Consider the following 26,144-nt stretch of genomic DNA (forward strand, 5'->3'; position numbering starts at 1 on the left):
AGACTTCGAGGCCCTTCGCAAGAGGAAGGAGGCCTCAGGCGGCAGCAACCGCCCTTGCCGCTTGTTGAAGCGTAGAAAGTACTTTGCCATGGACAAGTAAGCCTTCTTTTTTCCCTGCTCACTTGCTATGTTATCCTTGTGGCTAATCGTGGCCCTTCAGGTCCCGCCTTGCTGAGTCCGTCGAGTCGACCCAGGAGCCAGCCCCAGCAGCTTCACCCCCTTTGCTGGCTCTGGGTCCGCCGAGCTCAGGTGGCGCCCTCGCCGCTGGACCGGTTGGTGGAGTGATCTGTTCCATAGGGCACCTCGAGCTTGCTCGCCCGATGCCCTTTCTTCGCGAGTCTTCTTGGGGCGCGTCAGGCTTGCCCCGTGCCCCTTCTCTAGTCATAGAAGGCGAATGGCTGAGGTCCGTCCTTGGCTCCTCCTCCGTGGGCAGATCGACGTCGGGCCGGATTCTCAGGGCAGTCCATCCGGCGATGGCTGGGGCGGCAGCCCCCTGCCCCACGCCTGGAGGGGGCTTACCATCCCGGGGCCCTCTGCATGCTCCAGCGGAAGAGGGTGACGTGGAAGAGGTGCTCAGGCATGCTCGGGAGCGTCGTGCCCTTCGTGAAGAGTTCCTCCAGGGGGCGGCGGATGCGGTGAGCCGAATCAGGGCAGAGCTTGCTGACGAGGATGCACGCCTTGAGGCCGAAGGTTTGTGCCTTGTTGAGGAGAAGTGCAAACTAAAGGTTGCCGTAGCCCTCGCGCGTCATCAACGTGATCTTGACAACGCGAAGGCTGAGGCGTCGCTGGCAGCTTTGCGGGAGGCCTGCTCCCTGGCCGTTGAGGAGGCTCGGGAGGCAGACCGGCGGTGCAAGGATGCGGAGGAGCGTGCACGGGAGCTCCAAGCCTGGAGCAACTCCCTGGAGCAGCAAATGGAATTGCGCCAGGCGGCCCTTGAGTCGATGGGGGCGGCCTCTGTCGACCGGGTGGAGCTTCTGAAGCACGAGGAGGTGCTGACGCTGGAGGCCGTCGAGCGCAACCTTGACCTTGAGCGGTTGGAGACGAGGGAGCGCCTAGTGGCCCAGACGGAGGATGACGTTGCCGCACGCGAAGCCTGAGCCCAGGAAGAAGTCGATCGCCGCATGGCGGAAGCTCGCTCGGCCCTCGAGCGCGAACATGGGACGAGGTTGGGGCTGATCAAGGCTGAGGCCGAGGGCTGGACCGCAGCCCTCAGGGCCAAACTGACCGAAGCAACGCGGCGTGCGGACTCCTCCGCAGCCGCCCTCGGCGCGACGCGGGCAGAGCTACTTCTTCTTCAACAGAGGGTCGATGACGCCGAGGCCGTCGCCCAGCAAAGTGAGGACGAGCTCCGTTGGCGGCGGGTTCTGGAGCATGTGCATGCCCCCATGCTTCAAACGCTCCGAGAGAGGGCCAACGCAGCTTTGGGCTATGTCTGCGACTGCTGCTAGGGAGCCGCACGAGGTCAACTACGCCGGCAACCTCCAATTTTTCACTGATGTGGTGACACTTCTGGAGAACCGGTCTGAGAGGTCCCGCTGGCTTGTCGAAGAGAGGATCCGAGCCGTGCTCGGGCGTGCCTTCTCCCGTGTCTTCAGCTATCTGCAGGACAAGGACCCCCACTTTGACTTCGATGCTGCCATCGCACCCGTGCCCATTGCCGTCCGAGGTGACCTGGCGCGGTGGGTGGAGGACAACGTGGACGCCCTCGTCAGGGCCTTCGCGTCTGTTGACGACGGCGTGGTCGTGGGCGCCAATGAAGGCGATGTTGTGGACGATCCTGGCGATGATGGGGATGCTGGCGGCGGTGGTGACAATGTCAATGATGCCAGTGACGCTTCTGAGGGCGCCCCAGAAGACGTGGTGAGTGATATGTCCGACTGACTGCATGTCTCCGCAGTTTATCCTGCATGGACAAGACTCGGGCTTGGCCCTGAAGAATATAAGAGCATTTTGGGAGAGGAGGCCCCTCATGTAAAGATTGTAATCCGTACTCTGGTGAGCACAGCGTTATGCGTGAGTTTAGTCGCTAGCCCGGTGATTGTTCAGTTGACTCGTTTACCTTCCAGCCCTGGCGTGCCCTGAGCGACGGGGGGATGCTACGCCTCCGGCGTCCCTCGATTAACCTGCTGATCCTGTGACAAGGACCTCCGGAGAGGGCGTGGAGACAGTGGTCCTGGCTGTAGGCGTGCCTGGCCTGACCCGGCTCATGAGGGGCTCATGAGGGGGGGGGTAGCTGACGGTAGCTTGGGGCATAAATCCGAAACCAGAACACGAGAGGTTGCTCGAACGAGACTAAACACCCCCTCCCCGAATGCATGCAAGCTTCGAACTCAAATCCAACTTAAATCCAAACCAAAGAAACTTACTGACAAGGAAGAAGCAAAAAAGCAAAAAGGCGGAAGAAAAACAAAAAAGCCGCGTCCGGCGCCTAGTCTAGTCTTCGACGTCTTCTCACCAGCGTGGAGCTAAGTGCTGCCACTAGGCGTGGGCGGGAGCCCCAGGGCCTGAGGCCGGCGCTCCTGAGACTCCGGGGCGTGTACAACCCCACTCATTATTACGTGAGAGTGTCACGGGGCGGCGAGCTTCACAGGCACTGGGCCTTCTTCACAGGTACTGGCCTTGCTTCATATCGCCAGACGAGGGCCCCGCCTTGCGCCTCACTCTGCCGCCATTGACGGCGACCGAAAACCAAGGACGACGCCAATGGGGTAGAGCGGTCGCCAGCGGTTCCGCCGATGACCATGGGTCCTCCGCCGGGGGCAGGCCATGGGGCACCTCCTCGGCAGAGGGCCTACCTCCGGAGAACATCTTGACCCGACCGCCGCGAGGGGGAGCCCGGATCTCGGCCCCTTTCCTGCAGCCCCCTGCACCCTCCTCCCGAGGGATAAGAAGCTGCAGCGTTGGGGCAGCCATCCGCTGCGGCGACCTGTACCTCCTGCGACCCATGGTTAGCGTAAGCTTGCTCCTGAGGGATGAGTGGTACCCGATAGTTGCCGCTGTCGGCGCGATTGTTGATGCTCTCTTGGGGTTTCTGGAAGAGCTCGGCTTCCGGCGCCTCTTCGTCCCAGCCGGGCCCGAGGAAAAAGTCGTGACCTTCTTCCAGCTCACGCCCTTAATCCACCATGCGGGGTACGTAGGCCTCCAGGGCGACCACCTCGTGGACCTCGCTGTAGCGCCCCGCATGCCACGCAGTCTGGCTTGGGGCGTCGCCTTGTATGTGATGACGCGGTGGTCCGCCGAGGCCAATGGCCGCGGCGCGCATCCCTTCATTGGCCTGGGGAAGGGCCGACACGATCTGCCGCCCGGTGCCGGCGAAGGTGTTGGCGCTGGACCGGCCCTGGGGCCCGCCTGAAATCGCGTGGGGCGCGCATAATGTCGTCGTGCGACCTGTCCTGGATCTGGGGCAGCAGCTGGATGCAGAAGGGGGGCGCTCCCGAGACGGCGGCGTCTAGGAGCTCGGCCACTCGCTCCAACAGTACGTCGCGGCCGCCTTCCAGCAAGCGGCACCGTAGTAGCTCTCGGGCCACCGTGAGCGCGGCCCTGGAGTTTGCCTGCTCCCGTCGGGTGTATGGCGCCATGGCAGCGGCGTGGTTTGAGGCCCTTGCTGCGGCCCGCACCTGCCGTGGCGTGAGGGCAGGCGGCGTCTGGCCGCGTCGCCCGCGCCCCATAGCGCCCTGCAGAGCGCGAGCTGCCTGAGGCGCAAGGTTGAGGTCGCCCTGAGACGGCGACACGGCGTGGGCGGGCCACGCCGCCCAGCAGTTGGCAGCTGGGTTGCTTGACATCTGGGTGGAGAAGCGGCGGAACGCGACGCGGAGGAAGGAGGACTCCGGCGCACCCCTACCTAGCGCGCCAAATGTCGGGTTTCGGGTTCCGGCAGACCCTTGAGGTTCGAACACTGGGGTGCGCGCGGAGATCTCTCCCCTATCGATCTACGTCTGATCCTCTCGTGCGAACTAAGATGAAAATGATGAACAACACAAGAGACACGATGTTTATACTGGTTCGGGCCACCGTTGTGGTATAATACCCTACTCTAGTGTGTGGTGTGGTGGATTGCCTCTGGGGCTGATGATGGACAGTACAAGTGAAGAACAGCCTCGCGAGAGGTGTTCTTGAGCTGGTGCGATGAACTGCTAGGGTGAGTTCAGTCGCCTTTCTCTCTCTCTACTGGGGTTCTACCAGATCTCTCCGGGGGGTCTCTCCCTACTCTGTGGTGGCTAGCTCTATTTATAGAGGCCCTGGGCCTCTCCCCAAATAATGAGCGGGAAGGGCGCCAACAATTGGCCATTTCAAAGGGGAACATCTAGTACAAGTTATCCTGACCAAAGGTGATCTTCAGCTGCCAAAAGCACTGGCGATGACACCGTCTTGGGCTCCACGGTGACCTCCGTCCTGCCGTCCGGCTGGTCTTGGTCTCGTTGCACCGGAATGGTAACCTTTGCCTGATGCCTTGGCCTGTGCTTGCCTCCTTTGCACCAAAGGGGAAACAAGGACACTGCGCAGGCCGGCGCCCGCCTGGTCTCGATCGTCATGGCTTGCGTCACGGATTCCTCGTGAGGTACCCCTGCCTTGATCTCTCCGCCTCCTCGCGAGCCTGCCTGATGAGGCTGCCTCTGAGGAAGCTTCCTGTCGTCCGCCCCGTGAGGCTTGGTCCCTCGCGAGGGTCTTTGAGCTTGAGCTGATGAAGATGGGTCGCGCTGGGCCCCCGCTTGAGCCACGCCGCAGGCCGCAGGCAGGCAAGTCTGGGGACCCCCATTCCCAGAACACCGACAGCGGCAGGACCGGAAGGGGGACGTGGGCAGGAGTTCTTCGTCCCCACTTCTCCCCTAGCGGCATCTGCTTCGCCCCGAGTGGCGTGTCCGGTGGTGACATCGCCTCACTCAGCCTATGGGACCAGGCCGGGAGGGGGCATGGGCAGGCGACCTTCACCCCTTCCTCTCCCTTGGCGCCAGCGGTTGGTGTGGTTCCGATGGCGTCTCTGGGGTCCGGCCACCGATCGATACCGCGGGAGGCTTCCACGGCTCTAGGAGGTTGTTTGGCTGTTCCAGTTCAGTCGAGCTCTATTGGGGGTTGGGTAGGAGGCCCCACCTCAAACGGGCCCACGCGGGAGGAGATCATTGCGTTTGGAGGGATCTCGGATCCTGTTTTTGAAGGACGATAGATGAGCAGTCATCTTCAGGAGCAGCCGGATGTTGATGACATGCAGCTGAGGTCCGCTATGCGGGCGGCCAAGCTTCGTGACATTGAGGTCACTACTGGTATGTCAGTCAATATGTCTAATTCGATTTTACATTTTTCCAATGATGAGATTGTTCACAATGAAAATCAATTAGGGGTCTCACTAGGTAGTAATGGTAATGAAATCACTAGATCAGTTAATGATATCCTCGATCTAGAAGCGGAGCGCGCTTTGGAAATGATTCGTAATCTAGCTGCTGTTAAACCCATGAACGATTCCGACATAGACGCGTTGGGAGTCAGGGTTCTTGATAGTTTTTGTGCGGATCTTGCTCCTACACTTCCTGAGATAGAGGAAGATGAGGATTTTAGTTCCCCTAGGGACTCGATCCATGTTGATGTTCCAGAGGTTAGGTCCACGGAGGCCGGTTGTGAGGATCGGCTGACATACCAAAATAAGCCTAAGCGGAAGTGGAAACAGAAGGTTTATCCAGTTTCGGCTGTACGTAGAAGTTCTAGGATCCGTACCTCTAAAAAATTTCATGATGAAATATGAGAGGATTTTTTTTTGAAATAATAGAGGTCTTAAAGACTTGGCTAAAAGGAGGTTTCTAGCCGATGCGTCTACTGAACACAAGCTGAACTTTATTGCCCTTTCCAAAACTGGAAGGGACAACTTCACCCCCCATTCCTTAGCACTCTTTCTGGGGGTGTCGACTTCGACTGGCATTGTCTACCTCCAAGAGGAAGGTCCGATGGGATCTTATTTGGAGTTAAGTGTGATTCGTTGGAAGTTCGGGGTGTGGTCATGGGGGACTTTGCGGTAAAATTTCGGGTGAGATCAAAGGCCGATGGGTTTAGTTGGGCATTGGTGGCGGTGTATGGTGTCGCGCAGCCAGAACTCAAACCTGATTTCTTGGTTGATCTCGTCCGTATTTGTGGTAGTGAGCAGCTCCCAATTCTCGTTGGGGGCGATTTTAACATTATTCAAAGAAGAGAGGAAAATAATAATGAGAATTTTGACGGCAGATGGTCGTTTATGTTCAATACCATAGTCGAAAGCTTGGATCTTAGACAGATTAAACTTTCTGATAGGAAATTCACTTGGGCTAATTCGTTACCAAACCCGACTTTTGAGAAGTTGGACCGTGTCCTCGCCAGTGTCGAATGGGAGCAGAAGTTTCCCCTGGTAACAGTCCAAGCGTTATCGCGCGCAGTCTCGGATCACACTCCGTTGCTAATTGATTCTGGTGAGGCCACCCATGTGGGAATAAAAATTACTTTTCTTTCGAATTATCGTGGTTTGAAAGAGAAGGGTTCCTAGATCTGATAGCAAGGGAATGGGCTAAAGATTTAGGAGGGACGTCGCCTGTTGAAAGATGACAGAATAAGATTAGGCATCTACGAAGATTCCTTCATGGATGGGCAAAGCATACGCATGGAATATAAAGGCTGAGAAGGAAAGGCTCCTTCTACTTATTCAATCCCTCGATATAAAAGCTGAATCCACTATTTTAGATACCAGAGAGCTAGAAACTAAAATGGAGGCGAAGGTGAGACTGAAAGAACTCCTTCGAGAGGAGGAATTGAAGTGGGCATTGCGAGCTAAAGTTCGCAAAATCACCCAAGGGGATGACAGCACTCAATTCTTTCATATGATTGCAAATGGCAAGCACCGAAAGAAGAGGATATTTCAGCTTGAGCAAGACGAGGGGACGATTCTAGGACAAGAGAACCTTAAAATTTATATAACTAATTACTATAAGCAGTTGTTTGGACCTCCGGAGGATAATTTTGTATCCTTAGATGACTCCAGGGTTGAGGATGTCCCTCAACTTGCGGCGGATGAGAATGATATTTTGACTGACCCATTTACGGAGAAAGAGGTGTTTGAGGCCATTGCACAAATAAAAACAATAAGGCTCCAGGGCCGGATGGTTTTTCAGCAGAGTTTTATAAAAAGTGCTGGCATATTATCAAAGGAGATTTGCTCCCAATGTTCCATGACTTATTCTCTGGACAGCTTTAGTTGTTTCAATTAAATTTTGGAACGATAACTTTACTTCCTAAGAAAACAGAGGTTGTTCATATCGACAAGTTCAGGCCTATCTGTCTTCTTAATGTAAGTTTCAAAATTTCACCAAGGTCGGGACAAACAGGCTTGCGCAAATTGTGCACTCTGTGGTGCACCCGTCCCAAACTGCTTTCATGCCGGACAGAAACATCCTAGAAGGGGTTGTGGTCCTGCATGAAACTCTCCATGAAATCCACACAAAAAAACTAGACGGAGTTGTTTTCAAAGTGGACTTTGAGAAAGCGTACGATAAGGTCAAATGGCCTTTCCTTCAACAGGCTTTGTGTATGAAAGGTTTTGATAAGGCCTGGAGAAGCCAGGTAGACTCTTCCACCCAAAAAGGGAGTGTTGGGATTAAAGTGAATGATGACATAGGTCACTACTTCCAAACACACAAAGGACTGAGGCAAGGAGATCTGATGTCACCTATTCTTTTCAACATAGTGGTCGATATGTTGGCAATTCTTATAGGAAGGGCTAAGGAGGCGGGCCAGGTAGGAGGCCTTGTCCCACACTTAGTTGACGGAGGTTTATCCATCCTGCAGTACGCTGATGATACTATCATCTTTTATGAAGCATGACTTGTCAAAAGCGCAAAACATGAAGCTGGTGTTATGCTTATTCGAACAATTGACCGGGTTAAAGATTAACTTTCACAAGAGCGAATTGTTCTGTTTTGGAAGAGCTAAGGATGACCAAGATGCGTACAAACAATTGTTTGGGTGTGAGTTGAGGGCTTTACCTTTCACGTATTTAGGTATACTAATTCACCATCGTAAGCTGACCAACAGAGAATGGAAGTGTATTGAGGATCGATTTGAGAAGAAACTGAGCTACTGGAAAGGCAAGCTAATGTCATACGGAAGCCGACTAATTCTTATTAACTCGGTCCTCACGAGTATGCCCATGCTTCTCCTTTCCTTTTTTGAGATTCTTGTGGGAGTCCGGAAGAGTCTAGACTTCTATCGATCTCGTTTCTTCTGGCAGAGTGATGAGCTAAAACGAAAATACAGACTTGCTAAATGGGATATAATTTGTAGGCCGAAAGACTAAAGGGGTCTAGGCATTGAAAACCTGAAGGTGAAGAACATATGTCTTCTTAGCAAGTGGCTATTTAAGCTTTCTATCGGGACGGAGGCCACTTGGGCTCAGATCTTACGTAACAAGTATCTCCACTCTAGAACCTTGTCCCAGGTGACAGTGAGGCCGACTGACTCGCCTTTTTGGAAAGGGTTGATGAGAGTGAAATCACTCTTTTTCAATAGAACAAGATTCATAGTTGGAAATATTACCGCTACGAGATTCTAGGAGGATACATGGCTAGGGGAGACGCCCCTAGCACTCCAACATCCATCTCTGTATAGCATTGTTCAGCATAGAGATGCTTACGTTGCAACAATGTTGTAGTCCACTCCGCTCAACATTCAATTTAGGAGGACGCTAGTAGGGAGCCGTTGGGGAGCCTGGCTTAATCTTGTGAGAAGATTGATGGATGTCTGGTTGTCTCAATAGCCCAATAAGCTGTGCTAGAAACTAACTAAGAATGGAGAGTTTTTGGTTAAATCCATGTACTTGGATGTTATCAACTCTAGCGCGATTCCCCGATCGAAACATGTTTGGAAAGTCAAAATTTCTTTAAAAATCAAAGTGTTTATGTGGTTTGTATATAAATAAATTATCTTAACCAAGGACAATTTGGCAAACACAATTGGACAGGTTATACGAGATGTAGCTTTTGTGACCAACATGAATCAATCAAACACCTCTTTCTCGATTGACCTCTGGCAAAAATTATGTGGCGGACGGTTCACATAGCATTTAACATTACTCCTCCGAATTCCATCACCATGTTAATTGGGGCGTGACTTGATGGGATAGATTTAGACACGGCGAGACACATTCATGTAGGAGTTTGTGCTTTATTATGGGCAATGCAGAAATGATTTGGTCTTTAACAGAACAACAAATATTCATTTTTTCAGGTTATCTTTAGAGCCAATGCGTTGATCCGTATGTGGTCACTACTCACTCTGACGGAGGCCAGAGAGCGTTTGGTTACTGAATCTACCCGATGGAAAATGGTAGCACGGGATATTTTCAATCGGTTTGGATGGCGGTCATGTAATAGAATAGACATTTAGTGTTCCTATCTTTTTTTTTGCCAGCCGGTTGTGGCTTTTTTAATATTGTTTTGCTCTCCATGAGCCTTCTTTTGGTTTTTGTTCGAGACTTAGAAACTTGTGTCGGATCTTTTGCTTATTAATAATCATAGCCGTATGCATCGTTTTGATGTAAAGGCTGGGGCGAACCCTTCTTTTTGAAAAAAAAGCTTTCGCATGAAGCTGTTGTCGTGGCAGCATTTTCACCTGCCATGGCAGCTGTTTCGTTGCTCGCTTCCATCTGCACGCACCATGTAGTCCACGATGAAGTCACAATGATTTTCGTCGATCATGTTCTAGTCCCAAATCCACGTGCAACCTTCCTCAAAGACCACGTCGAGATGAGCACGCACTTTGCCACTGGGTCTAGAGGTCGTGTATTCCCATCGGGCTCGTCCTTGAGAATAACTACCGGTGTGCTGTGTGCCTTGAGGTTCTTCAGGTTTGGCCTCGTGACCGTTGCGTGAGCCCTTCAGCCATACACTCACAAAAAGTGTACATCCGGTTTCTAGTTGTACGTACCATGCCTTGAAGAGAGTTCTTCCTTCCACGTTCTAGGCATACAACCTGATGAGGATGAAGACGACAACCTTCCCCCAAATTCAGTCAGCATGCTCATTGCGCTGAGAATGCTTCGTGCCATGCCGAGCACCATCTGGTTTTGCCGCTCTCGCTCCCTCGTTCTGTTGTGGTAAGTAGGGTGCGTTGAGGTGGTGTTGAACATTGTTGTCCGCACGGTACGCGGCGAACTCCGAGGAGGTGAACCCGTCATCATAATCCAGTTGGAAGGTGCGTTGGCTGCCACCTCCACAGGGCCGGTCCTGAGATTTTGGAGGCCCGGGGTGAAACTAAAACTCGGGACCCTTAATATAGACATCATCGTCCATCATTTTAGCCTCATCCTTAATTCCTTCCACTTGTTCATGTTATTAATATGCTTGGCACCATTTTCATGCTTTTAAGCTTCTCACTAATATGCCTCCAATGTCCTAATCCATCATGTGCCAAGGAACTCTGACTCCTCCTAGTGCTAGACTTGAAGATCTTACAAGAGAAGAAGAAAAACTTTGTCGACATCTTTTGAATAAACTAGCCACTTCATATCATGTTGCTCTCGATTGCTTAATTATCTATGACAATGAGCCATAGGAAAAATGTCTGGCTGCTTCCTCTACGTATGCTATTCCTTTTTTTCCTCTCTCATAGGCCCTTTCTCAATTAAGATGTCCCTTACTTTATTATCAAGATTATCCTAATTTTTTGGATCATAAAAATCAGGAGTATGAACAAGATGTTCATCAACACTGGCAGATTGTGCATGTGCATCCAATGAATTGGCAACATACCTACATACCTACTGGCAGATTACTTTATTTTCTTCTTGTTGATCATATTCCGAATTCCCAATAGTTTGCTCCTCTTCCTCTATGGCAACATCGACCACTCATCATCTTGGTTCATCGAAGCAGCGGAAGCACCATTATTACTCTTGAGAAATTTGTGCATGCCACCATTTTGTGATTGTACCAATTAATCACTGACCTTTTCCGTTTTCCTTTTATCGCTACCCGATGCATACGTCGAACGACGTGATAACACACAATAATGAAAACAAAACAAAATTGTTGTATCAGTTGTTGAACGGTATTGGCTATGCATCAAGGAACGGCAATATGATATACATGACCGCTTGATAAGCGTCACTCCGTGTTCCTAATTACATATGGGGCCGCTGGAATTGAAATCAGCTATGAACTAGATTAGACTTGTTCCTAACTGTGTATACAGACTTATAGATGGGGACCCTAGAAACTGAAATCAAAGGCGAACTAGATTGGACGCGTTCCTTGCCTATACGGAATTACAGATGGAGGCCCTAGGAACTGAAATTAGGGGCGAATTAAGAAGGAAATCACCAATCAGGAGGGAGGCGGCGGCACCGGCAGTACCAGTAGGAACGTCGGGCGTCGGCGGCCTAGGGCTGAACCCGTCCTCGACGAACGGGCAGGAACTGCCGTCGTAGAGCGGGTAGCTCTCGTCGCACACCCGCCTCCCGTCGTTGACGTTGCACGGCGGCTGCACGGCTCCTCTTGCGGCGTCCCCCATTGCTGCTTCTTGCATGGAGAAATTGGCAGGCCAGCGGTTTCTCTCCGCTTCCACTTTCTCCATTAATGGCGCTTGGGAAGCGGTAGCATCCCACTGTGATGCGGCCTTTTCTTTGCTATAAGGCTCCCACCTCCACCTTGCACCAACATCGAATCATTAGCTCCGTCTCCAGCAACTCGTGTGGCCGAAGCCACCGCCGATCGCGGGGGCGGCACATCGTCGGCGGCTAAGGGGAGGCGGAGGAATGGCTGGATGGAGCGGAGGGCGAAGTGGTAGAGGAGGAGGGCGGGCGCCAATGAGAAGAGGAGGAGGAGGTGGCGGCCGGAGGAGCTCATCTTCCTCTCCATTGCTGCGAGCGTCTGCGATGCGAGGGGGAAGTGCTTGGGTTGGTTCTTTCGTTCATAAGTACGAGCGACTGAGATTGGCCCCTTGATTACAGTATTTGATTTGATTATACATACATTGTGCAGCATGGTGGGGGATTAGTGGTGGCAAGTGGAAGCGTGTCCGCCTGCATGTGTTGCATAAATATGCACGTAGTAGTAGTACGTGCTAGCTACTGCTGCTCCATGTAGCTTCCTGCTAGTAGTTGTTGGAATGCATAATAGCTTCTAGGTTTATCTTATTATTAAAGAGATTAATATACTATAGTAATATGATGTGAAAAAATATGCAATGATGAATCCAATGGTATTGATTTGGTCATGTGTATATTAATATATTTTTCTACAAACTTGTTGTAACTGTATAAATTTGAGTCCATCTGCTTTTATTTACTTTGCATATTTTATAGAAAACTTGTAAACTACGAGCAAGTTTATAGAAGAGTTAACGAGTCCTAAGCAAAGAGCAACATAGACTTGTACCAGAGCTTGGGTCATCTTCCCTCAAAAGACTAACCTAGTAGGAGGGGATACTCCCACCCTTTCTAAATCGATGTGGAACTAAATCCAACAATATATATTTGTGTTATATAAATCTTCATATTGTTCTATATAAACTTGGTCAAACTTTGACTCAAGACAACAAATCTAATACTTCCTCCAAACCATATTAATCCACGTTGTACAAATTATACTAAAGCAGCGTCAATTAATATGCATCGGTGGGAGTACGTAAAGTAAAAAGATACAGTATAATTCTTGAAAGTGTCCTTCGGCTTTGAGGTCAAATAAGCTCGGTGAACAGTAAAATAAAAAAAATCTATTTTTTCTGACAAAAGTTTCAAGTGCTTGCAAAAATTTGTCATGAAATCACATTCATGTAAGGTGTGGCAAAAAATAATATGTTTTTAAAAGTAGCATTTTCAAAGTATCGATTTTTTTACCACGCCTTCTAGACATGTGATGCCATGCAATTTTTTTACAACCCCTTGAATTTTTTGTCAATGCTTGTCCAAATAATTTCAGATTTTTTGATTTTTTTATTTAACTGTTCGAGCTCGGACCGAGAAACTCTGCGTCAGCGTATAATTCTGACTAGTTAATTCCCACAAAAAAAAACTGTCTAGTTAATCCGACGGGTTATCGTCTATCTGACCACTGACGACAATCAGTGTGTGTTTGGTTCAGGTCATGGGGTGGAATGTAACGGGTCCATTACGTTCCTAGGCCTAATTCCTGTGTTCGGTAGCAGCAAAGAATTGGAACCTACCCATTCCGTCGAACGGAATATTCGCGTGAGATGCGGAATGCGCTCGTACCTCCGATTTGGAGGAACAACGCGGAACGTCTCGCATCTCCTGCCTCCCCCACGACTCCCTCGTCTCCGAACCCAATCCCAGCGCCGCCACTCCCTGTCGTTCTGCGCCCTTTCTTCTCCCCTTCTCCGGTGTCGCGTCTCCTCGTCTCTCACTCTCCGGCGACGCCTCTCTCTATCGCCTACCAGAGCTCCGCCGGCCCTCCGGCCTCCTTGCCCAAGCTCCGCGCCAGATCGCTACGGGTCTCCGCTAGCTGAAGCTGGAATACAACGAGCGGCTGCACCTTGCAAGCCCCTCGGTGGCGAATTTCTGGCGCTGGCCGGCGACTGGGCAAGTAGCTGCAAGCGGCGACAACAATGATTGATTTCATTCGTAGCTATCACAACAAGATTTGGGAACCGTTTAGGGATGGATGCCTTGTATTATCCCTAATCACAACACCTTGGTACCTTTTCCTAATCACGGCAAGCTCGATTTTCAACATGTAGATGGATGACTTGTATTCTGACAGTTTTTGGACATGTAGATACGTGTATTTTTACAGATTTTTGACATGTAGATACTTGTATTTTGACAGATTCTTAACATGTGTACGACTGAATAACTAGCATTTATTTGACAATTTTTTATTACATGTATCCTGTTTGTATTTGATGCCAAAGTCAATAATTTGAGTGGTGTAATCAACAAATTCATTCTATTCTATCTCAGAAACTAAACACCGAAATGTAACCATTCCATTCTTGTGAATTGCCCCTATCAAACACAAGAACAAAATCAACCCATTCCAGTGAAATGAAACCATGACATTTCATTCCACTTCGTTCTCGAACCAAACACACCCTAAATAATTCAAATCGAGGGTTGGAGAGGGGGGGCACCTTCTCCCGAAAGGAAGCCACTCTCGAATCTCCATTTTCCTTTCCCTCCATCGTCGTGCGCGCCTCAACTCAAACACCACAAAGCCCCCTTCAATCCCCTCTTCCTGTTTCTCCCTCTCCCCGCCGCCTCCCGAAACCCCCGGCCCCCGCGCCGCCGCCCCAATCGCTTTGCCCCGCGATCGATGGCGACCGGCTCCGGCGCCGGGCGGGCGTCGGTGCGGCCCGTCGACAGGCCCCGCGGCACCAGCACCGCGCGCTCCAAGTCGGTCGCCCCGCGCCGCCCGCCCTCCCCGGCCCGCGCGCGCCCTGCCGCCGACCACGACCCCACCGCCGGTAAGCCTCGGCTCCCTCCCCCGCGGATGCATCGGCGTAAGCGCGCGCGCGTGGCTAGGGGCTTCACTGTTCCTTTTGCCGGTTTCTGAGGGATGTTTTCGTTGCGACATCGAACTGTCTTTATTTACTTAGAGCTGAAATGGGACGGGGATGATATTTGCAACGGAGTGACGCGCATCGCAGCATCAGCGGCTCGCTATTTTGCCAATAAACCGCTGTTGCCTGAATATATGTGCTTATTCCCGTCAGGTTTTCAGCCAGTATTCTACGGTAACAATATGATAAATACAGTGATGGCGCCGCAGCATTAGCATTATCGTTTGCAAATTTTAAGGGGGTTTTGGGTACTAACTATGTTTCGAGAACTCATAAAGGATGTGTTTCTCAGACTTGTGCAGAGTAAGAGTTGCGCTAAGGATCCGGCCGAAGAACGCGGATGAATTAGCTCAGGGCGCCGACTTTGATACTTGTGTTGAGTTGCAGGCCGAGGTTTAGCCCATTCTCCATCCTATTTTTCTCTCCGCGCTTCATTATTAGCAATCATCATCACATTGGGCAAAGCTTTTCATATCGTTTGCTGGTCTTGTTGTCTGCAGTGTAAGAAACTGAAGCTCAAGAAAAATAACTGGGCTTCTGAGTCCTACCAGTTTGATGAGATATTTGGTGAAAATTCTTCACAAAAGCGTATATATGAGGTCGTCGCAAAGCCTGTAGTTGAGGCAAGTCATGTATTTCAATATCTTCTTTAACATGCATCATATAATTAATCATGAGCAACATAATATTGCAGTTGTTTATATTTGTTAATGTTTAAGTACCTGCACTAACTTTGTATAATTTGGAGCACTGATAGTAAGTTTTCAGGCTCCTTTTTTTGAAATAAAAAAGATATACATAAATCTCTTAGATACCCTATGATAGTTATTACTCCCTCTGATCCAAAATAAGTGTCGTGGTTTTAGTTCAAATTTGAACTAAAACTTATTTTGGATCGGAGGGAGTACTAGTTTTTTGTGGCTCAATGCAGATTAGTTGCTCCTTCAGTCTGGTTTGGCTTACCTTTGATGCTAAGAATTATTTTGCTAATGTTACAACGATTTGATATGTCGCTTTGTATTAGTTGCTTCTGAGTTAAAATACATGTTTTTGCTGCCAAATTAGAATTTTGTTTCTGCAGCCATGTTTTGAACTTATTACATCTCTTCATTCCATCTTTCATTGAATGTTGATGGAATCTATTTCGCCAACTGTACTAGTATTTCACAACAATTGATTGCTAGATAGTAGCTGACTTCCCAAAAAAAAACCTTTGTCACTTAACAATCTACTTTTACTAATCATTTCACTCAGACGTTATTAGACATGAAGTCATCTATCTATCTTGACCTGAGAAAATATAGAATCGTAAACCTTTGCAGAGTGTATTAGAAGGATATAACGGGACAGTGATGGCTTACGGTCAAACAGGTACCGGCAAGACATACACAGTTGGTCAGCTTGGAAAAGAAGATCCTTCTGAACGTGGTATAATGGTCAGGGCGTTGGAGCATATCCTTTCTAGCATGTCTTTGGAGACTGATAGCATGGCTGTATCATATCTCCAGGTTCAATTTACGCTTACCAACCTTACTTCTCTTGTACATATTTCACCATTTCATATCAGTGGATAATTTATTTTTGCATTGATAGATAAATAGTTTTCAATTTCTAGACCATGTAAACCTTGTATGATTATTACCACACATACATTGAGTTGCATGTTTAGTTAATTGGGTTTGAATTGATTACTGATAGCATGAGTTTTGCAAACTGACCTTTTGACTTTAAAGACATCCTACAGGTAGGTGTGGCTCTTGGATCAAGAATGACCATTTATGTGATTACTATGACACATAGTCAATTTTAATAAATAATGGAATGGCATGAGTTTTGCAAGCTGACCATATGAGTTTAAAGGCATATGCGTAATAATATATTACATGAAATAGGGTATGTATAACAACATGATTTTGGCTATTTTCACTAGTTTAGCTCCTGTCTCCACCTATCAATAAGGCAAGACAAACACAAAGTATCGTGCTACAATGAATTACATGACATGAATGAGATGAACCGTTGTATACTGTGTTTTTGTACCTGATGTAGATTGTTGATAGTTGTATATCCTTGACTCCACTACAAATCTGACGTCAGATTTCTGACCATGGCAAATCGAACATTTTTTATGGCAACTTGTGTTTGTCGAGGATAGGAAGCATGGCAAATCCAATTCAGTTATTTTTTTGCCAGGAAATTGCCGTGCTCGTAAATTAAATTTGCCATAAAAAACGTTCGCTTTGCTATGCTTAAAAATCTGACGTCTGATTTTTAGCATTACTGATATCCTTTTATATGATGTGTGACAGAAAGTAGGCGAACTAGTAGCAGATGTTTTGAATCCTTGATCCAGTAGCGCTTTCATTATTTTTATTTATGTTGTCATACTTATGCCTTTGTTCACTTGATTTATAGCTATACTTGGAATCTGTTCAAGATTTACTGGCCCCAGAGAAGACTAATATTCCAATAGTTGAGGATTCAAAAACCGGTGAAGTTTCATTGCCAGGTGCTGCGATAGTTGAAATCAAAGATCTTGAACATGTTTTTCAACTTCTGCAAATTGGTGAGACGAATCGTCATGCTGCTAATACGAAGATGAACACTGAGTCATCTCGCAGTCACGCTATTCTAATTGTATGTTGGTAAATCGCTGTATCATTAGTGCAAGATCTTTTTTAAGTTCTATAACTAAATGATTTTTTATGCAAATTTGTTGTTGTTTTCAGATTCATCTACAGAGAAGTTTAAAAATAAAAGAAGAAAATACTGTCTCTATCCCTAGTGACGCAGAACATACTCTTCCCGGTGATTTACCACTTGTTCTGAAAAGCAAACTATTGATTGTGGACCTTGCTGGATCAGAACGAATTGATAAATCTGGTAAAACTCACTTTTCGATCTTTAATTTTTTTATTATTAAATAGTGCAAACATCTTTATACTTCCATTGCACTCATTGTTATGATTCATCTCTCAGGAAGTGAAGGGCACATGATTGAAGAAGCCAAGTTCATTAATCTTTCGTTATCTTCTCTGGGAAAGTGCATTAATGCACTAGCAGAAAATAGTTCTCATATACCAACAAGAGATTCAAAGCTTACAAGGATGCTTCGTGATTCATTTGGAGGTGCCAATCTCTGTTATTTTCTTACTCTTTCATGACATTTTTCTTCATACTTAACAATGTTTGCTAAATCTCTGGACTGTGCACTTACATGTCTCAAGCTCAAATACCTACAACATGCCTTGTGTACTAACTAGCCGAACAAAACAAGTAGCAGATAATTATATCACATTTCTACAATTAGATACCTGGAATTGGTGCCATACCTGACCTTTATATCGAACAATGAATAGCGCGGAAAACAATGTGGATAAACATGTTAATGTAACATATCTGCTAATCAAATCATGTTAGATGTAGTTCAATGTCTTTATCTTCCTTCGGGGAGACGCAAAAGCTTTGATAGAAGGGGGAGTTATAGTATAAGCCTATGATCTAGGCCAACCCTCCCAGGCTCCCACACACTACAACCCAACAATTACACAGCATCTCACTCAGCCGGCACTCCGGCAGTAGCAACTGAACATTGGCAGTACCTGCAACTGCCTAGTCTCTAGCTCGAGCCTTGATTGTTTCCAAGTAGTTCAACGTCTTCATAAGCAGTGTCACAACTTAGAACATACCAGGCCATAATTGTCAGAATAGAAAACGAGCAGTTCAGAGTAGAGGGTTTTCCAAGGCATGAGAAGTTAATAATGTTAAATAAGTTCTTGTGAATTTGGTATTTTCTGAAACAATATCATATGGAGACTGTACTACAAGGTATGAACGGCTGGTTCATAGTTAATTAGTAGAATAATAAAATTGTGCTGGAAGCAATTGCCACAGTTTAGAATATTTTTAGGGGGTCACATTGTTACTTTCTTCTTGCCATACTATTAAGCATGCAATTTACCTGCTCGATCCTACAATTGTTTGCAGGAACTGCTAGGACTTCCCTTGTTGTGACAATAGGTCCATCTGCAAGGCATTACTCAGAAACTTCAAGCACAGTTTTGTTCGGCCAAAGAGTAAGTTCAGTTTCGCTCATATTCGCCTTTCTAACATGACATCTGCCTTTCTCTTCTAGGGAAGTTAATCTTTGATAGTTTAGGTTAGGTCAGCGTTGTCCTCCTCACTAGACATATTGTGGTTTTCTAATATTTAAATTTCAGTTAGTCACAGAGCATTATGTTTAGCCGCATACTTGGCTTACATAACACGCTTTCTTGCACATTGAGCTGGCCATCCCAATTGCTTCAATCATATAAATTGCTATAGTGAAATTAGGCGTTGTTAAATTTGGTCACAGTGCACAGGTGCGTCATATTAGAGCCTTAGTTCATGAGATGGACTAATCCACTTCTTGTTCTTTGTTCTCTCCTCTTCAAAAACCTCCCTGGACTATTTAAGACTGGAATTTGGCGCTTGTTCAGAGAGATTGTTGTATTGCTTCATCTTGTTTCCTTTTGCTTGCACTTGTAAACTGTACAAAGTACTTCATTTGTGATTTTCAGGCTATGAAAATAGTGAACACAATAAGGTTAAAGGAGGAAGTTGATTATGAAACCCTATATAAGAAAGTTGAAGACGAGGTTGATCATCTCACATCGGAGATGGAGAGGCAGCAAAAGCTCAGACAGAGGGAGAAAATGCAGTTGGAGAAAAGGTTGAAAGAGTCGGAGGCATTCTTGCATGACTTAAAAATGACCTCTACCATGCAAATAGAGGTATACTATGTTCTTTTCATTATATATATTCTTTATCTTTACTGTTTTTTTACACAGCAATTATCTACCTGAAATCCAGTGCAGGTTACTTTGATTATTATACAGCCATCTTATTTTCGTTTTCCTAAATAAACTATGACCCACTACTTCCTACAGCATATGAATTCACAATAGGGCTCTGCGTTGTTGTAGTTTCTTCCAAAAAAAAACAGCTCTGCATTTATCTGTGCTTTCTGGAAAATGGTTGGCTGTGAACATTCAAGAACAGCCTCTTTCAGTTCAAAAGCAACTTGTTTTAGAGAGCTAAATGTAACAAGTGATTTTCTTACCCAGAATCTGGAGAAGGAAAAACATCAATTTGAATATGCAATCAAGACTGATGCAGGAGCTAGAAGAGAAAGAAGGCCAAAATAATGTTTTATCTGAGAAAATTGTTCATTTAGAAACATCACTAAACGAAAAGAAGGTAGCTCTTCTGTGCCACCTTGTTTCATACTATGATCGTGTACTAACATTGCGATGCAAAATTCCTTTCCAATAAGTTTGCTGATCTAACGCAAAATTTGTTGATAGTAGCAACAACAGCTTGAGAGCTTTTCAACGACGCAAATTCTTTCTGAGACGACAAAAGCCCATGAGAAGAAAGTGGGAGAATTACTGAGGCAGCTTGAGGAAGAAAAATCTCGTTCTGCTAGTATGAAGGGCCACTTTAACGTTCTAGAACAGCAACTGAGTGATGCTCAGAGTTCTGCCCAGGTATATTTTCAGAATTTAGAAATTCAGCCATGACAAGTTTTTGCTTGGATACAGTGTGCTATAATTCTCTTCCCGTCAGGGGCGGACCCAGGACAAAAACGTCAGGGTCTCCACATGTACATCAGTCCTCATCTCTTATAACTAATAATAAATATGTTTATTGATTAACTAATGTTTTACCAAATGACTAACAAGATTAGACTAGTCTTGAAAAGTTTGTTGAGCTCCCAGTACAAGACTTGTGTTTCCTGCATGAATTGAAGTGTGTTAGGAGATCTGCTGCCTTTTTCAGATCCAGCTAAGTTCAAGTTATCTTGCAATATCAATTTAAAGCTCATGCTTTTTGTTATTTAAAATGGCATACTAGACCGCGTAATTGACCCCATAGACTCTCTTGATGTGCATGCTTGGAATAACAACCACAAGAAACAATACTCCCTGCCGTGAGTCAAAGTGGTCCTTGCATGGACATTAAAATATTTTTTAAAATGGTTCAATCTTTGTAGCGACCAGACCTCAAACAGTCTGATCTCTGTGCTCCGGTGTCATCCCTGGATCAGTAATGCTGACACCACACAGTACTCGGAGGATTTATAATAGAGTAGCAATCACACACTTATTACATCGAGTGTCTCCATAGAGAACTTATTACAATAAATATGCCTTAAGGCCATCTAATAACGATACAGCGGAAGGCTTGGAAGATAAGTGAGTCCATCAACTCCAACGACATCACTGAGTATAGAACCACGACTTAAAAACTCCTTAATCGTCGTCTGAAAAGTCTGCAACATTAACGTTGCAGCCCGAAACGGGTCAGCACATGGAATATGCTGGCAATGTAACACATAGAGAGTAATGGAATGAAACAGCTATACTATATGCATATTTGGCTGGTGGAAAGCTCTATGGTTACAGTTTGCGTAAAGCCAATTTTTTCCTACTACAAAGGAATAAATTTAATTACTATCATGGTGGTTGTTAAACATTGAGAATGGTTGACAGCATTCTCAATCCCAATTAAGCATCATCATTAAACAAAACCCAACAAAATTAACTTAGAGTAACATGTTGAGATTCACATGATAATCCAGGTACTAGATACTCAAGATGTCCATAAGCGGGGACACGGCTAACCATGATTAGTTTATTACACTCTGCAGAGGTTTGCGCACTTTTCCCCACAAGACTCGATCGCCTCCGTTTGGTTTCTCGCACTACATGGTGTTTGAGAAGACGGATGACTGAGACATAGTCTTTCAGAAGCGCTAGCACCTTACGATCGGGTAGACCATACCACCTACATCCCCTACATTTGCTAGTCTACCACTGTAAGAGTTCGCACGACTTAGTCAACTATGCTAGAGCCCATAATAGCTTGTGGCTGCACACGGAAATTTCTAGTATGAATAGTCTCATGATCCCTTTGAGCCTGGGTGGCGGTCCAAAAGAAAACAGGCAAGTCCTGGAATACCCAGGTGCCTCAATCCACCCAGATGTGTGTTTAAGTTGCCACCTTAGATAAACCATTAATTAACAAACTCACATTTGTCATGGATATCACTCACCCAATCCACGTCTACTAGCATAGCATGGCATAATAAGCAAACGTAGAAGTAACTCCCAAAGGTTTGATAATAAACAGGTAATAGGTACTACCTCATCTACTTCTCATCCCACTATTTAATTAGATCCTAATCATGCAATGTGTGAGGATTGATCTAATGCAATAAAACTGAGTAGTAGGAAAGGTATGATCAAAGTGTTACTTGCCTTGCTGATGATCCGCGAAACCTAGCGATTCGAAGTAACAAGCGGCGCACTCCGGGTACTCTATCGTAAACAAACAAACAAGCATATAATAAGTACTCATCTAATGCATAGGTAAAACTCAAATAAGAGATCTAACCAGAAGGTTCAACTTAAGAACTCCGGTTTGCAAAAAGAATCAAATCGAACGAAGCAACGAAAGTCAAACGGCGAAAGAAAACAACTTCGTTGTACTAATCTGAATCTAGGGCAAATTTTACAGTAGCAAAAACTTGTTTAAGTTGGTTAAACAGATAGAAGGTTTCGAGACGAAACTCTAGGCGCTTGAATCGCCTGATTTCGATAAACGAGCGAAAAGTTATACTAAAAAGAAAATCGGATCAGGAATCGCGATCAGAAAAATCGCGGATTTAATCCGAGAAAAAGAAAAACGACGAACGTTCGCTAGAACGAACGAACGGACGAACGCTCGCTATTTAAATAAACCGGAAAAACTGATCTATTAAAAAAAACCGAATCTAAAAAAAATCGACAGAAAAACCGGACGGTTTTTCTAAAGAAAAAATTAATAAAAAACGGCGCGGAAAACGAGGTGGCGGCGGACCTCGGGCGGCGTGCGGCGGCGGCGGCGGGGCGGCGGCGGCGGCTTGGGGCGGCTGGGGCTGGCTAGGGTTTTTGGTTGGGCCTCCCCCGGCTATATATAGCCTAACGGGCCGGGAGTCCTAGTCGGACACGGCCCTAGGTTGGTTCGTTTTTTTTTAAATAATTACGGGCAGAAGAAAAATAAAAAGAAATACTAAACGGACTCCAAAAATCCCGAAATAAATTTTCACGGGCTTCTAAAATCAAGCCGCACAAGGTGAACATTTATTTGGGCCTAAATGCAATTTTAAAGAAACACACATTTTTCCTAAGTTCAAATAAAATAACGAAAAACTCCGAAATAAAATCTTATTTGATTTTATTATTAAATCCTCAATATTTCTTTATTTTGGGAAAGTCATTTTATTCCCTCTCTCATATTTTTGTAATAGAAATAATTGATGATAAAATAAATAAAATCAAATGATCCTATTCTCAAAATTTGAGAAAACTCAAATATGAAAATAATGAATTCCCCAACTCTCTCCGTGGGTCCTTGAGTTGCGTAGAAATTCTAAGATCAAAACCAATCACAAATAAAATATGATATGCAATGATGATCTAATGTATAACATTCCAAATTGAAAATTTGGGATGTTACAATCTTATATGCATTTATTCTCTCTGATACTTTGTCCGGTGGCTATGCTACAACATATCCTTGCAGCAAGTCAAACCATTATTTTAAAATAGTATAAATGTACAGTAAGGCAAAGACTTGGTGTGCAGCAAGTGAAAGCATTAATTTTCTAGAGAAATTTTTAATAAAGTAATCCCATGATTCTTCCAGTTCCAGGAAAATGCGGCCCGTGAGTTGAAAAGAGACCTATCCAAAGTCACTGAAATATTTACCAATCAAGTACACTCACTAGAAGGAAAAATCAGTCAACTCATGTCAGAGAAGGTATGGGAAACCCAGGATAGTTCTTCTCTATGTAACATTTTTCGTTTCTTCAAAAAATATGTCTGTTCAGTTTTTTCAAAATTACAAAATATCTCTAAAAAAGTATTTATTTTCCCACAATTTCTTGTAGGAATTGATGTATAAAGAATTGAAATCTGCACAATCAAAGGTGCAAGATGAAGCAAGGCATAGGCAGAGCCTTGAGGCTGAAGTTGTAAGGTTGAAACGATCTAAGACTGATAATTGTGCTGAAGAGGTACCATTCTTTTATTATAACTCAGAGGTCCTCATTCTTGTTTTATAATCACACTTATGTACATTTCTCTTTGACAGTCTAAAACATTATGTGGTATGGTTAGATCAGGATCTGGATTAGGTAGTGAGGCATTTATGTCTAAATCAGGGAATTTTAAAGAGACCCTAGCAAGTCAGAGAGGTACCATTTCAAAGATATTTGAAGAAGGTATTTTTACATGGAAGAATACCAGTGCAGCTGTTTTTCTTTCTTGGGATACCATCTCTTGATTTTGATTTTGTTCCAATTGGCATTCAGTTGATCTTCCAAATGTCCTGGCTCTGCTGAAGTCTGAAGAGCTAGAGGTTCAGATTCATGCTGTCAAAGTGGTTGCTAATCTTGCTGCTGAAGGTCTGACGGTTACCATTCTCTATGTATAAAAAACTGTTGCTGTATGCATTTGCACAGTTTTCTAGTTTAGAATTTTGTTATTTATTGAAGTAGCATGGGCTACCCTCCCCCTACCTTTTACAAGAAAGGCTATCATAATCTGAATCTCATATTTATCTCGCTTTTAATATTTTGTTTTTTCCTCAAGAAATCATGAAAAGATTTTTTTTCCATGTCCTTCAATTTGAGCTGCAGATATTAACCAGGAAAAAATCGTCGAGGAAGGAGGGTTGGATGCACTTCTGTCACTCCTGGAAACATCAGAAAATACCACAATTCATCGAGCCACTGCTGGTGCCATTGCTAACTTGGCAATGAATGGTACTTAATCTATTCCCATTGCGTATAATTCTTTTTTCCCAAACAGATTATTAATTAGATTGCTGGCTCACTGCTCTTCTGATATTAGTACCATGGCAAATGGTTGTTAATACCTGTCTGTTTAACTGTTTGTTGGAGTGTCACTCCCACCACCCCACCCGTACCAATAAACAGATGTGCTCACAAATTTATTCCAAACTTCTTAGTCTTGTTTTGTAGCCAGCTAAACTACCTCGTAGTTTCTAGCTCTTGCGTTATGTAATGTTATGTATTTGAATTTTATCTCCATTACGGAGAATGTTCCAATCAAAATTAATACATCGTCGCTTATAGAGCCTGAAGTGACCGTAACTTATTTCATTACCATTCTAATCTTTGTTTTTGCAGTTTCAAACCAGGCACTTATAATGAACAAAGGAGGAGCTCAACTATTAGCAAATATTGCATCCAAAACTGATGATCCTCAAACTATGCGGATGGTAGCTGGTGCAATTGCCAACTTATGTGGAAATGGTACTGATTCATATAGTTACGATATCCAGTATGTTTTGAATAGTATTCAGTTTATCTAAATTTATTCTATTGAACCTGGAATCTAACATGAGATGAACCTGAGCCATCACAATTTTTATTCGCAATAAACGTCTCCCAAATTGATCGACCGTAAACAAATACCAGAGTAACATTCCTGGCCATGTCTAACAAATGAAAACATGTGACTTATTCTATGTGTGTTTTTTTCCCAGAAAAGTGGCACGCAATGTTGAAACAAGATGGTGGAATAAAAGCGCTCCTGGGAATGTTTCAAACTGGACATACCGATGTCATAGCTCAGATAGCACGAGGACTAGCGAACTTTGCAAAATGTGAATCCCGAGTAATAAGCCAAGGTTTGTGATCTGTTCATATTGAGCTCAGTATGGTTGCATTAATTATTAGCTTTAAGTGTAGAACTATACCAACAAAAGGAAAATCAAAGCAAAGAAAATTGTTAGCACTCACATACTAATATGTTATGACCTAACAATTATATCCATTCATAGTTCACAACCTTCTGATGTCACATCTGCTTCATTGGATATTATGGAAAAACACCTGTGCCGTCTTGCCGTCTTCTCTGAAGATATATGCAGACTTGAACATATCAAACTCGTGTACTAGAACACTTGTTGTTTGTGAAGATTCAATCAATGATATTGTGGTATGCTACTCAAAATAGGTCACAAGAAAGGGAGATCCCTTCTCATTGAAGATGGCATCCTTAGTTGGATCATGGCCAATTCAACCATGTTTCCTCCTTCAACGCGAAGACATATCGAGCTAGCATTCTGCCATCTAGCTCAAAATGGTACGTAGCACTGGGGCTCACCTTTTACCTTTGTGCTTTGTATTAGCTGGGTCCTTAATGGAGATTGTCGATGTTGTACGCCATGTGATATCAAGTGTCTGCACTCACTTTTGCAGTGGAAAACTCCCGTGATATCATCATAACTGGAGGGATTAAGGAGCTCCTTCGCATATCAAGAGAGTCTTCAAGAGACGACGCCCGTACCCTGGCGAAAAAAGCACTAAATTCGAACCCAGCTTTCTTGAAGGAGATACAATGATTCTCATTTTCATATTTACACTTGACACATGATGTACCAGTCATACTTAGCTTGAGTAGCTGGATACTATTACTAGGGTCTAGGTATTGAAATCTATAGAAAACATTTGATCAAGCTATTATTCTAAGTGGTAAATGCATTTTTTTTATTCAGCGATC

At 45.3% G+C, this 26,144-nt stretch overlaps 1 pseudogene; it reads left to right on the forward strand.

Moving 5' to 3' along the window:
• The first annotated feature begins 14,388 nt into the window (after positions 1-14,388).
• On the forward strand, positions 14,389-26,144 carry LOC119284745 (annotated as a pseudogene).

This window comes from Triticum dicoccoides, chromosome 4A (genome assembly GCF_002162155.2).
Source record: "Triticum dicoccoides isolate Atlit2015 ecotype Zavitan chromosome 4A, WEW_v2.0, whole genome shotgun sequence".
Taxonomy (NCBI): domain Eukaryota; kingdom Viridiplantae; phylum Streptophyta; class Magnoliopsida; order Poales; family Poaceae; genus Triticum; species Triticum dicoccoides.